General features: G+C 35.1%; 1 protein-coding gene across 1 annotated transcript in view; it reads right to left on the bottom strand.

The window, feature by feature from the left end:
* Positions 1-392, bottom strand: part of LOC124366222 — a 60,004-nt gene extending 59,612 nt beyond the window's left edge. The window contains exon 1 of the mRNA XM_046822612.1: positions 259-392. The gene's annotated coding sequence lies outside the window, so the exon portion shown is untranslated. The remainder of the gene's footprint in view (positions 1-258) is intronic.
* Between the last annotated feature and the right edge of the window lie 13,234 nt (positions 393-13,626).

The following is a 13,626-nucleotide window of genomic DNA, read 5'->3' on the forward strand; positions in this document are numbered from 1 at the left end:
TTCATTTTACTTTGTTCATCCTATAGCCCACGAGAAATATTTTAAGTAGATAATTTTAAAACAAAAACAAAAAGTTGGTCGTATTTCTGATTCGGTATAAAATTTCAATCACATAAGATACATATATCCCATTACTCAATTTACTTAGAATAAGATAACACTAAAGTCAAAATGTAAGATCATTTTTAAGGATAATCTGTGACTACAAATAGTATAACATTGTAAATAATAGACTATTATGACGTACATATAGCTTACCGATCTATTGGCTGTAGCTATCACTTTCGTGATAGGCAAACAAAGAAGTTAGCAACAGCAACGCCAATCTGTGATAAGCAAATCAAAGGCACTCACGCTCCACACTGACTTCAGACTTCAACATGATAGCGATGGGATAATAGAAAGGAAAACAACCGAACATTCGATTGTTTAACGTTTTCCGATTAATTGCTCGAAGTAATCGAAATATTTACAATGATTCTTTTAGTTCTTTGGATTAATATTTTTTAAATCAAATTACACTGACTGATTTTTTCATGTTTCGAAATAATTATCCGTTATTTAGATAACACAGTAATATAAATATTATTTTATAACTACCTGTTTAAAATATTAGCCTAATTGATGTTTTCGTAAGTTAATATACTTTTTACGTATAAAGTTTATAAAGGTTCCTTCTAAGTTACAATGAACTAAAATATCTACCATTATTTTTTTGGTTTTTTATTATCCAAATGCCTTACGGCTGACTTGGAATTACACCATGAAACCAATTTTCACTTAAACATTTTTTTGCAATGGTTTCATTTTCTATTGCCTTTGATCTTATTCCTCGATTATGTTATATGTTTCTTTTTACGGTTGTCAGAAATCGACTTATTTCCTTACATAACGTTGTATCATACCATTATTTATTGTAAATATGGTTGTTTCTATTCTATTTAAAAATATTGAACACATTTTATTCAGTGTTATTGTCAATTGTTTCAAATAATCACACATGAGTTCCGAGCAGCTATATTTTTAAATATGTTCTATTAAAAAAAAAAAAAAAAAAAAAAAAAAAAAAAAAAAAAAAAAAAACAATATAACACTGTTTTAAGAGTATTACTGTTTAAGATTGTATTATTTATTTATGATGCTTTAAAATTGTACTAAGCTGTTCTTATTAGCAATTTGCAACATCAAAGTCCTTATAATACTTAGTATAAGTACTCATGATGTTATATGATGGTGTCCTATGAACGTTTTTAACGAAATTAAGCATATATTAGGTAGTATTATTTAAGTGTGTTAAGAGTATCAGAGTTAACCCTGACCGATATCATATTTTGCACGTGAAGAAGTATTTCTGGTTCAAATTAATTACATTGCCAATGTCAAAGCTGAGTCTGCATCGTTACTCCGATGAAGAAAATACAAATATTCAAGTCTCGAAAATATACTTTGGTCAAAAAGCCCTTTTACTGCTGGCCCTTGTATTTTTACTTCCGGTCTATGATATTTCAAGTGCCATAGTAGAGTTTGATTGTCCCGACACACACACACGCGTGCGCGCGCGCGTGTGATTGAGAAGCCTACTTCGGTTAAAAGGGGCTTACTTCCGGCCGTTTAAGTTCACCTAAGGTGCCACAGTTTAGTTTGCCTTATTGTCCGATAAAAAACCCATATTTTGGTATAAAACCCATATAAAACGTACTTAGCTCTTGGAAATCTACTTCGGACAAAAGGCATCTACTTCTGGTTCTTGCAATATACTTTCAGTCTAAAACATTTTCAGTGTCATAGTTGAGTTTGCCTTGTTGTCCCGATAAAGAAAACATACATACATAAGTAGGCTGAGAACCATACTACGGCTTAGGGAAAATACTGCCTACATCCGGTATAAAGGGAAAATCCATGTTAAGTTTATACAACATTCTAAAACAATCGTTTATAAAGTTTTGTGTTATAGAAATATTGTTGTTTATCCGAGTTTAATCTGGGAAAGAATGGATTGTTGAGGCATGTTAGAGTTCATTCATCTGGTTTTCCATATGCCACATCTCAATGTCAAGGAAGCCCACGAGTTTGGAGTACCTTATGTGAAAACATTCACACATTTGCTCATTAAAGTTGATTTTTTTAACAGTGTTTAAGTAATATTTAGAATGGATTAGATGTTTTAAATTTGTTACTGGCGCAATCTGAAGTAAAAGTTAGATAATAGCTTTGTATATGTAGTCTGAACTATACCACTGGGCAAGCACTGTACAATTAAATATTTTCTAAAATTGCAAAAATATACAAATATTTCTGCCTTTTTGTTGATTTTAGCTGAAAGTGTGAACAGCTGTTAAGTATCAGTTAACTTTGGATTACGTATAGTAAAAACTATAATTCTTATTTTCTCAAATACTTAAATATTCCGGAAAACGTTTAATTTTTTCTATTTATGAAAACCTTTTTCGGAATTCAACGGGTATATTATAAACAGAACTAGTCGTATAGGTCCACCCGTTCCTGAAATTAGCGCTTAGCAACATGTTTAGTGATCAACTTTTATTTATAAGGTAGTGAATTGAAATTATAATAAATATCGAATAGTTTGTCGTGAACATAATTGTTGGCCAATCTAATTTCATATTATGTTAAATACAAAGTGCATGTACGTATTATTACTGAGTGTTCACAAATGTGGGGTAATTTATAATCTAGCTTGAAATGTTAGAGATCAGTCATAACATACAACTTATGGCTCATACTTTGATGGTTCATTTTATTGTAATAAAATGCAATGGGAAAACTACCGATTCATAAATTACAATATAAGCACGGCTACAACAATCGAATGTTCGCTATATTATTTAAAAATGATCGAACCAAAAGTATCGATTATAAACTTTTGATCGATTGTCCCACCACTACTTCTAGTTCCGAATGATTGCAATGAGTATAGGTTTCTGCAGATGTCAAAAATAGATCTGCAACTGTTGCAAGTACAAGTCTTCATCCCCACCACATTGGCCGACGACCGCAGCGCTGTGATTGCGGTCTCCACCGATAGCCGACCTCATACGGCCGCAGATAAATTTGCAGTGTCGCTTACAGTAACAATACCAAACTACAGATGCGCGCGGCCAAGACTGTACTAGCTACTCACGAAACATTGACTTCACCTAAGCTCTGTCATTCTGCTATTGATTTAAAACAACTGAACTATCGGGACACTTTTTATTTGAATATAACCACAAGAAAAATGAATAAATCACTATATATTCCAGGTCGTGCCTCTTGGATAATGAGGATGGACTCTAAGGGAAAGCTCCATGTTCTTGGAAAAGACACCCCTCTCCCCCGCCCACCAATCAGGCGATCGGCCGACCCCCGCGCAGATTGCTTGGCCCATCTGTACAGTTCGAAGAATTTAGCTGCGCGAGTGACCTTGAATGTGTGGTGATAGGCGGGAGGGGTGGCAGAATAGCATTATGCGCTGCGTCCGGAAAACATTTCCTGTGACTCATGGGTAAAACCCTCTTTTCAGGAATCGTATTGGCCCAAATAACTCATCACACTCGCTAAAATCAGTCTGTTTTGTGACAGTGCTGATTGTGGTGGAATTAAATAATAAGAGAATACCAAATAATAGCAATAATAGGAATTATCCTTATTTTCCAGTTGTTATAGTATTGTTTAACGTGTTTAAAAAAATAACGTATTTGTCAATACTAATCTGCAAATCTAAATCGTGAGTTTAAAGTCGTTAAAGCGACTTCATTTCAGCGGCTAGCACGTAAACGCAACCCGCCACAGCTGATAGCGTATATTTGTTGAAAGGGTAGTATTTGGGCCCTATGAGCACAGCTAAATTCCTCCAACTGTACGCCTGATATTATATACAGTTGATATTTATTTGATTTGCCCCTGTTATCACTGTATTTGGGTGACGAATATCTATACCACCAACCAGGGTCGTACTCAGCTTTGGCGGGCCCCGAAAAAGATATTTGGCTGGGCCCCGTCATGCCCGGCTACCACGCTATCAAAATGGACGGTCTCTCCAAATAGACGTGCGGGGGCCGGGCCCCGGTAAAATTTTCCAAAAAACCCGATCTGAGTACGGGCCTGCGACCAACTGTAGTCAATGTAAGTTTCATAAGGTGAATTTTATAAGTACGATTGTTAACTTTCCGAGTGAAACTCTGCACCACGTCCTTTTGGTTCGAGCTTTTTGGTTATTAATTAGTTCACTAAATTTTATCGTACGTTTTGTACTCATACTTTGAGAACAACTTGAATAATGATTTGGATCAATGAATACTACGTGATTAACTGTTTGTTGTAAAATATAAATTTTTGAAACTGAGACGACTTGTAATACATCAGTGACGTAGTTAGTAGGAGGGTCATTGAGGAGGGGCAAAATGTTACAATTTAATTTTTAAATTTGACCAAAATGTTTTTATTTGTGGAAACTGTCAATATAAAGGGTTTACTAGAGTTCGTTAATTAGTTAGATAAAACACATATACATACATGGGGTAAACGAAAAAATACAGATCATTGAGTGCATTTAGCTTTTGTCTCATGTTGGTCCTAGGTAAGAAGTCGTAAAGTTTTTCACGATAGCTTTAAAAACTTTGTATGATTTTTTTATCGAAAAGGTTTATGCTTAAACTGTATAATAAGTATTGTTCAATGTTCGTGACAAATTATGGTTAAAATATACTCAACAGCATAATATATAGTACTTGTACATAAAATTCTTCTGGCCTGGGAGCTAAGCTTCCATGGCCCCAAAGCCGGTTATAAGCTATCTTTGTTTATTATTTGTCCAAATCATTCATATCGAATTTGGCTGAAATCCACCCAACCAAAAGGTGTTCAGAGTAATTGTACACATTCATTTAAGAACTATCCATGCTGTTCGAGACGTTGTCGTAAGAACTCCACATTGGTAACTCAGCGTCATTACAAAAGTATTAGTAGGCCTATATGACTTGTATTGTAATCCAGTTTAGCAATCGTGGAATTATCGTGTAATATCGATGGAAGCTACATGCCAATTGTTTGGGGATCACTTAATGCTAAGTAATCGTGTAATATCGATGGCAGCTGTATGCCAATTGGTTGAGGAATGTAATGTTCAGCAATCGTGTAATTATCGTGTAATATCGATGGAAACTGCATGCCAATTCTTTGTGAAACATGTAATGTTCAGTAATCGTGTAATTTATTACCATCCAGATCCCCGATCTATCAGATTGTGTTTTCTTATTGACAGGTCAGCTTAAAAGATAAGTGTTTCTTTGTCGATCTACTGAAATTTATTCATAAATCGTTCAAGAAAATTATTTTATCCCGTTTCTTAAAAATACTACGTGTATGTTACAAAGTACGAATCGTACATCGTACGATCGTACAATCGTACGTGTTGCCTAACAGTCTTCGCTGAAGTTGCTTGCACAATTTAAAGTATGTATCTCATTTCATTTGGGTAGGGAACGATAAGCGGAACCGGTTGTTTATATCGAAGAATGTAGTCATCGATACCTAATATTCGCATCTGAAATCCTACACTATCAATCGATATAAAAGTATCTATTGTCCTCAATAACAATGATATGTTTCAAATTAAAATTTGAATTTAATATTTACAGTGATCAAACAAATTATTATAACCAAAATTAGGAAAACTGAAGACGCCCATATCCGCTCCCCTTACGTTACTGTTGTTTCTTTCCTACAAATTTCACATAATGGGTTTTCGGTACGAGTCCAACATGTTGAAGCCACGTAAAACATGTATTATCATCTTTCAAAGCAATGTCGTGTAGATTTCTAAAACTGACTGCCATTTTTAATAATCAAAATTACTTATGTAAAATTGAAATATTGCCCTACGTATATTATTTTAAAGTGTTTACAGCTGTTGATATAGATTATTTAAGTTAATAGTTCAAAATAATTAATCAGTATCAATTAATTACCTATATCGATGGTTATGATTAGGTAACATCGTTTGCCAATTTTGATATAAAAACCGGGTCCGCTTATCGTACCCTACCCTTTCATTCTTGGTATCTCCTGCTGACAGACACAAAATAAGATATATAAGACATTTTTACATTGCCTAGCCAAACAGATGAGAAACTTTGCTTGCCAACTACTAGGCAGAACTTGCACCATCATCGAACTCTATCTCCACATACAAATAAACTGATACAGCAGAGTATTAAAGGATAAGATACAAAGTAACGAAAATCTTTCCAACCAGTCCACCTAGTGTCATATGCAAAAATATTTCACATAGTTGTACTCAAACCTCTTTATAAATTTGCTTAGCTATCATTGGTCTAAGACCAATGTAAAAATTATCACTAACGCTCAGCCAAATCCCATAGAGTGGTATGTATCGTCATCGAACTAGACGTTCTTCATAAAAGATGAAATTTGATGCAAAATTTCATATCTAAGGGTCAGTTTGTTTTCGATATATTCTGCGAACAGAAAAACATGACAGAAATATATTTTCCAATCCCACGTGTGATAGGCTTCGCTGTTGCTCAGCCAAAATAACTTTTAACTTATTCAAATAAAACAGACTTATTCGAATAAGTGAAGTCATTTCGTACCCCATCACTAGCGTAGGCACACAAGTTATGAAGTGCGTGGGAACAGGAGAATTCTGTGAGATTTGCTACTCAGCTGGAATGTGAGACGTTTGCAAGTGAAGTGTTTGCTACCATAACGTCCAAGCAAGCAGAAGTGTTTGTAAACATAAAAAACACATTCAGCTGTACTGCTGTTTCTAATCGTATCTCCTAGCACCTCTAAGAACGCAGTTTCAACTAGATAACTGTTGTGACTTTGTACGTGTTGTACATTAAACTAGTGTATAATCCTAATCACAATGTAATAATATTTTTTCATACCTCATTTTTGTATTTCATAGCAGAAAATGTAAGGTCAATTAAATACTTGATATTGTTGCGAGAATTGAGTGTATTGTAAAACAATTTGTAACACTAATATACAGTGTGTTCTAAAAAAGATAAAATATTCAAATATGGCGGCAGTTTCTTCATATTTTAAATATCTCTAAAAATAAAGAAAAGTGTCCCTATTTAAAGATTACTGTCAGAAATTTATCGTTTCCAGGATTATTATGGTGACTCATTAATGAAGCCATATATGTAGATGTTTACAAACGTAAAGTGATTGAAAAGGTCAAGTACAGACTGTTTAATTGATGATGATTATTTCAGTTTTATCCGAATTAGAACTAACCACGAACCATCGTATTTACAACGTTTTTGTTAATTACTTGACACCTGACCTGTTTAAGAATGTAGTTTCAAAAAGTACAGTACAGTTAACTTTCAAACAAGCAGCATGGTCGTATTGTGCATCGTTTATACTGTAGATACAAATTAGCTGCACTCTCAGTCTTTGTGTTCTAGGTAATTTAGAAAATTACCAAGTAATGTAAACGTAATTATTTTAAGTACCAACACTCGTTATAGTTCAAACTACATAGTTTTATGAATGTAATCGTAATATATAAATTGGAATAAAAGTGTGTTTACTGAGATTATATTAAAATATGAATATCTGTAACGTTGTACAACTTGTTTTCTAATTAATTCTATAAAATGCTATTCATGAAGGGCAATTTATTACGTGTCGGGCGGTTATACACTCGGTCGCTTTAGCGCCTCCGCTTTAGTTCAGTTACTAATACCGATACTGTCATAATCGCGATCACTGCTGTCTTACCATGTACCGCGAATTTTTACCGGCTTCTTTAGTTCAGTTACTAATAGCGATACTGTCATAATCGCGATCACTGCTGTCTTACCAAGTACCGCGAATTTTTACCGTCTTCTTTAGTTCTCATTAGCGATACTGCTAATAGCGATACTGTCATAATCGCGATCACTGCTGTCTTACCAAGTACCGCGAATTTTTACCGGCTTCTTTAGTTCTCATTAGCGATACTACTATTAGCGAAAAAGTAGCAGTCGCGATCACTGCCGTCTTACCAAGTACCGCGATTTTACCGGCTTCTTTAGTTCAGTTACTATTAGCGAAAAAGTAGCAGTCGCGATCACTGCCGTCTTACCAAGTACCGCGATTTTTTACCGGCTTCTTTAGTTCAGTTACTAATAGCGATACTGTCATAAACGCGACCACTGCTGTCTTACCAAGTACCGCGATTTTTACCGGCCTTCTTTAGTTCAGTTACTATTAGCGATAAAAGTAGCAGTCGCGACCACTGCTGTCTTACCAAGTACCGCGATTTTTACCGGCTTCTTTAGTTCAGTTACTATTAGCGATAAAAGTGACAATCGCGACCACTGCTGTCTTACCCAGTACCGCGATTTTTACCGGCTTCTTTAGTTCAGTTACTATTAGCGAAAAAGTAGACAAGTCGCGATCACTGCTGTCTTACCCAAGTACCGCGATTTTTACCGGCCTTCTTTAGTTCAGTTACTATAGCGAAAAAGTAGCAATCGCGACCACTGCTGTCTTACCCAAGTACCGCGAATTTGTTACCGGCTACGTTAGTAAGTTGATCTACTAATAGCGATAAAGTCGCAGGCGCGATCACTGCAGTCTTACCAAGTACCGCGATTTTTACCGGCTTCTTTAGTTCAGTTACTATTAGCGAAAAAGTAGCAGTCGCGATCACTGCTGTCTTACCAAGTACCGCGAATTTTTACCGGCTTCTTTAGTTCAGTTACTAATAGCGAAAAAGTAGCAGTCGCGATCACTGCCGTCTTACCAAGTACCGCGATTTTTACCGGCTTCTTTAGTTCAGTTACTATTAGCGAAAAAGTAGCAGTCGCGATCACTGCCGTCTTACCAAGTACCGCGCGATTTTTTACCGGCTTCTTTAGTTCAGTTACTAATAGCGATAAAGTCGCAGTCGCGATCACTGCAGTCTTACCAAGTACCGCGATTTTTTTACCGGCTACGTTAGTAAGTTGATCTACTAATAGCGATAAAGTCGCAGGCGCGATCACTGCAGTCTTACCAAGTACCGCGATTTTTTTACCGGCTACGTTAGTAAGTTGATCTACTAATAGCGATAAAGTCGCAGTCGCGATCACTGCAGTCTTACCAAGTACCGCGATTTTTTTTACCGGCTACGTTAGTTGATCTACTAATAGCGATAAAGTCGCAGTCGCGATCACTGCAGTCTCACCAAGTACCGCGATTTTTTTACCGGCTACGTTAGTTGATCTACTAATAGCGATAAAGTCGCAGTCGCGATCACTGCAGTCTTACCAAGTACTGCGAATTATTACCTACTAAATAGATGTCTTATTTTAGCAATGTGGTAGCTTATTATGGCTCTCTAGTATAAACACAATTGGTTTATAGCATATTTAAAGCACAGTATTCAATAGTTTTCTTGAAGAATAAACAATAAAGTAATTATTTATATAATGGTACATATTAAATAAATTATAAGATTACTATTATCTTTGTAAATATATTTTATAACTATCGTAATGATCGTTTTTTCGTAAAATATAAAGATTAAACTATTTACATAATGATACATATTAAATGCATTTAGATAAGATTTATACTATATTATTTGTTTATATATTATATCTAAAGGAATACTTTTTTCATGAAATATGAAAAATTAAATTATTTATATAATGAACAACTTCTTTTCCTGTTATTAAATTTGATTTTGAACATAAAAAAACAGCGTCCAGCTACACGAATAGAATTTCTTACCTGATACGTTCGTTCAGTAGTAGTTAATAACTGAATGATAACTGCGGTTTACAAATCGCGCAAAAAAGTAGCTGGTACGCGAATATCGAAGCCAGGCCAACCTTTTTTTTACACCCTGTGTGTGTGTGTTTTTTAAAAAATTTGTATGTATTTTCCACGGAGAAGGTTTATATGCTATGCCCATTGATGGAACTCGCCGCCAGGGGGCACTGCAAAACACAAGTGTTTAATGCGCCTACAAATTATAACTGCAATTACGAGACAGTACCGTATATTAAATAGCCAAACACTATTTGCAGGCGCTAAGTTATGATGTAGTATATTGTCTTTAAAATAAATTTCTAGTTGAAATTTTAAATCTTTAGTGTTAGACCACTTTCTAATAAAGTACATGTACGTGTTCAATGGCTATGAACATACGTTTGACAGATTGACTTAATCGTGACAACAAGGTAAACTATACATTGGCGTCGGAAATATAATTCACTTGAACCAAAAGTGCTGATACACGGGCAAAAGTTATGAAAAGTGTGCAAAGCCGCGCGAAACAGTGTTAATTTTATGAGATTCCACGTAACATTTATAAATAAAACCCTCAAGTTTGACAATACGATGTCAGATAGCAAAACGTGGCTAAAATTAGTTTTTACAACTTTACAAAATAAAAACACGAATAAATAATAATAATAATAACTTCTCTATTGCATTGATATAATTACAATTGTGTTGTAAACGTCAATCATTATATGATTATAACCTAACCATCTACACACACTTTTATACATTCAGACATATATATTTTAACAGTCATTCCACTCCCATACCATACCATACCACCCATACTGCCCATTCATACTGCTAACACCAAACTAGGAGGGTGGGGGTTAATTACTGATTATCCCAGTGGCACTGGAAATCTCAAATGTGTAAAACGAATTTGACACCAAAAGGTGTTTTAAACGAATTTTGAAAAGATTCTGGTTTTGATTTTTTATGCAATCAGGGAGGTTATTGATTACATTGACACCTTGTGAAAGTGAGTCGTTCGAAGACTGAATTTCAGTGTTGTTGAATTGTATAGTTGTCCCTGCCTCTAGTTTCATAAGAGTGAACATTCATGCCTAGAATCAAATTACACTTTGACTCGCATCACAGGGTGACCAAACATACAGAGGAAGGGCAAAGTCAATAACACAAGCTCCCTGAATGCTTCTCTACATGACTCTCTAGATTTCAATTTCAATATAGTTCGGACAGCTCTTTTTTGAAATCTAAATACCCTTTCCAGCTTGTATTTAGAACAGCTACCCCAAAGTATTATGCTAAACACCAAGATGAGTATGAATCAGGCCAAAATAGGCTGTTCTTAAGATCTTTATTGAGCAGAATTGTACTAGGTTACGCAAAGCAGTCAGAGCAACCGCAATCAATGTGATCATTCCAAATCAACCCTTCGTCGAATGTATTCCAAGAAACTTTGAGGGATTTGTTTCCTCTATAAGTCATCCACCATCACATTTATTTTGTTTTGTTCATTTCGTTACAGAAGGCGAATTTTGATGAAGTTTAATTTTGAATTGTTTACTTGCAAACTCATTGATATCATTGTAATCATTGATTTAAATCGGTAAATGGTTTTATTTCTAATTGAGCTGCTTGTTTGTTGTTTACACAAATAGTCGTATCGTCAACGTACTGAATCACTTTACAATGCTGCATAGATGACTTCAGTCCGTCGACATAGAGATTAAAAAGAATTGGGCCTAGAATTGATCCCTGGAGAACACCTTGAATTGCGTGCATTTTGCCAGACAGAACATTCTCGATCTGTACACACTGAACCCCGACTGTAATTCTTTGTTTGAAGTTTATTTTTGATAATGTGAGTTATGTTTTTGATAATCCCATATTTGCCGGGGTTATCGGAGAAAATTAGAAGAGTAGGTAGAAAGTACAACATTAGAACCGCGTTTAAAACACACAATACTCTTAGACACAGTCTCGTAAAAGCAAAACAAAAAAATGGCACAAGGATTCCAAAAACTATTTTACAGTATAAAATGTAGTTGAAAAAGGGAATACATAGGCGAGACAAAAAGACCATTAAACGTAAGGATAAAAGAACACAAAGAAAATACGAGAAAGAGTCTCACAGAAAAGTAAAAAATTGCACATTATTGTTGGTCCGAAGACCATCATATGAATTGGGATGAAGCCAACATAATACATCGGGAACCACATTTCTTCAAAAGAAAATTAATAGAGGCAACATACATTAAATTGTCAGACCAACTAATCAGTCAACCATCAGTCGAGATTAGGCCGCTTTGGTTGCCAATTCTAAAGAACGAACTAAAAAGAAAATCGAAAGTATCAAACGGATTAGATATGTGTAATAAACCATTGCGGAGTCACCATATGGTTTCAAGAAGTTCATCTAGCATGAACCAATAATAACAAAAAGGGCCCATTCCTTTCCCACTTCCTTTTTATTTCCGCAATCTTGTTTCTTTCTGTAGTGACGATTGCCATTTGCTATTAGCGTGTGGTCAGTCGTAGGTGGTTTGTAGACGATTGCAGACGTATTGTGACCTGTATTCTGTAGTTCAGTTTTAATGATTGATGTTGTGTATAATTTTATAAAGTGCATGTTTTAGTAGAGTTAGTGAAGTTGTCACACAACATGGTGGTTGTGATTCCTGACTTAGGCGTGCCACAACGCTTGGTATGCTTTGTTTATTTTAACCTAGTTTGTAATTATGTGTTAGGTTAGTTATTTGCCTGAAGAAGAGATCAGATTGCAGATCTTGAAACGTAGTGTTACTGTTTTTTTGTTTCACTGAACGATGGCAAATGTACGGAAAATTCCTGTTTCCTTCACCTATCTTTAAGATATGACGAGATCCATTTGTGCGACAGACCTCGAATGTAAAATTCCTCTGACTGGTGCAACAGTGTCTCATAATGCACGTAAAGGCTTTAGAGAGGTCATGAGATATGCTGAGCACATGCTCTCTCCTCTCCTACCTATCGACAATAAGTTCCACTAGGTTTGAGAATGCATCGACCGTTAATTTGTTTTTTCTAAATTCATATAGTTCTGCATCTAAGATTTCAAAACGTAAAAGATAATTTTCGAATCGTGCTAAAAAGATCTGTTTAAGAAGTTTGCTGATGGCAGGCAAAGTTGAAATAATAAGATAATAATTACTGACTATGCAAGGATCGCCTTTTTTGAAGATTTGAGTGATTTTTGCTATTTCTAACATATCTGGAAAGGTGCCAGTTTCAAAGGAAAAATTGGTGTTGTGGGTGGGTGTGCTCTAATACGTTAATGTCGAAATCCCCCAAAATAATAAATTTGGATTGTGTTTTTTAGTCCAATTAAAAAGTATTTCAATTTTTTTTTTAAATCGTCAACACAACCATTGGCTAATCGGTACAACAAAAAAATCGTGATTTTTTCCGAGCTGATTAGAATTAGTTTTTATAGCTTCAACCTCAAAGTCTAGTTCACAGTTGTAAACAACTTTAATTGGTTGAAAGCTAACAGAACACTTTACAAAAATCCCCACACCACCCCCTTTGAATGTGTTTCGGCCACAAGAACTGGCCAATTCAAAGTTGTTAATTTTGAAAAATTTAACGTTTTCCTTCGTGAAGCCATGCTCAGAGATGACAAGTATCTTAGGTGCAAGCTCTTTATAAAAGAGCGTTAGCCGTTGGTAGCTAATCGAGCATTTAGATGAATCAATTTAAATGTTTCATTATTGAATTTTGAAAATTGGAAAGTTGTCCATTTCAAATTTTGAGTGAACCATATTCAGGTGCCTTTATCCTACTTTCCTTTCCTACTGTCGAGCACAAGTTTTTTGAGACAGTCCATGT

The sequence above is a fragment of the Homalodisca vitripennis genome, chromosome 7, assembly GCF_021130785.1.
Source record: "Homalodisca vitripennis isolate AUS2020 chromosome 7, UT_GWSS_2.1, whole genome shotgun sequence".
Lineage (NCBI taxonomy): Eukaryota > Metazoa > Arthropoda > Insecta > Hemiptera > Cicadellidae > Homalodisca > Homalodisca vitripennis.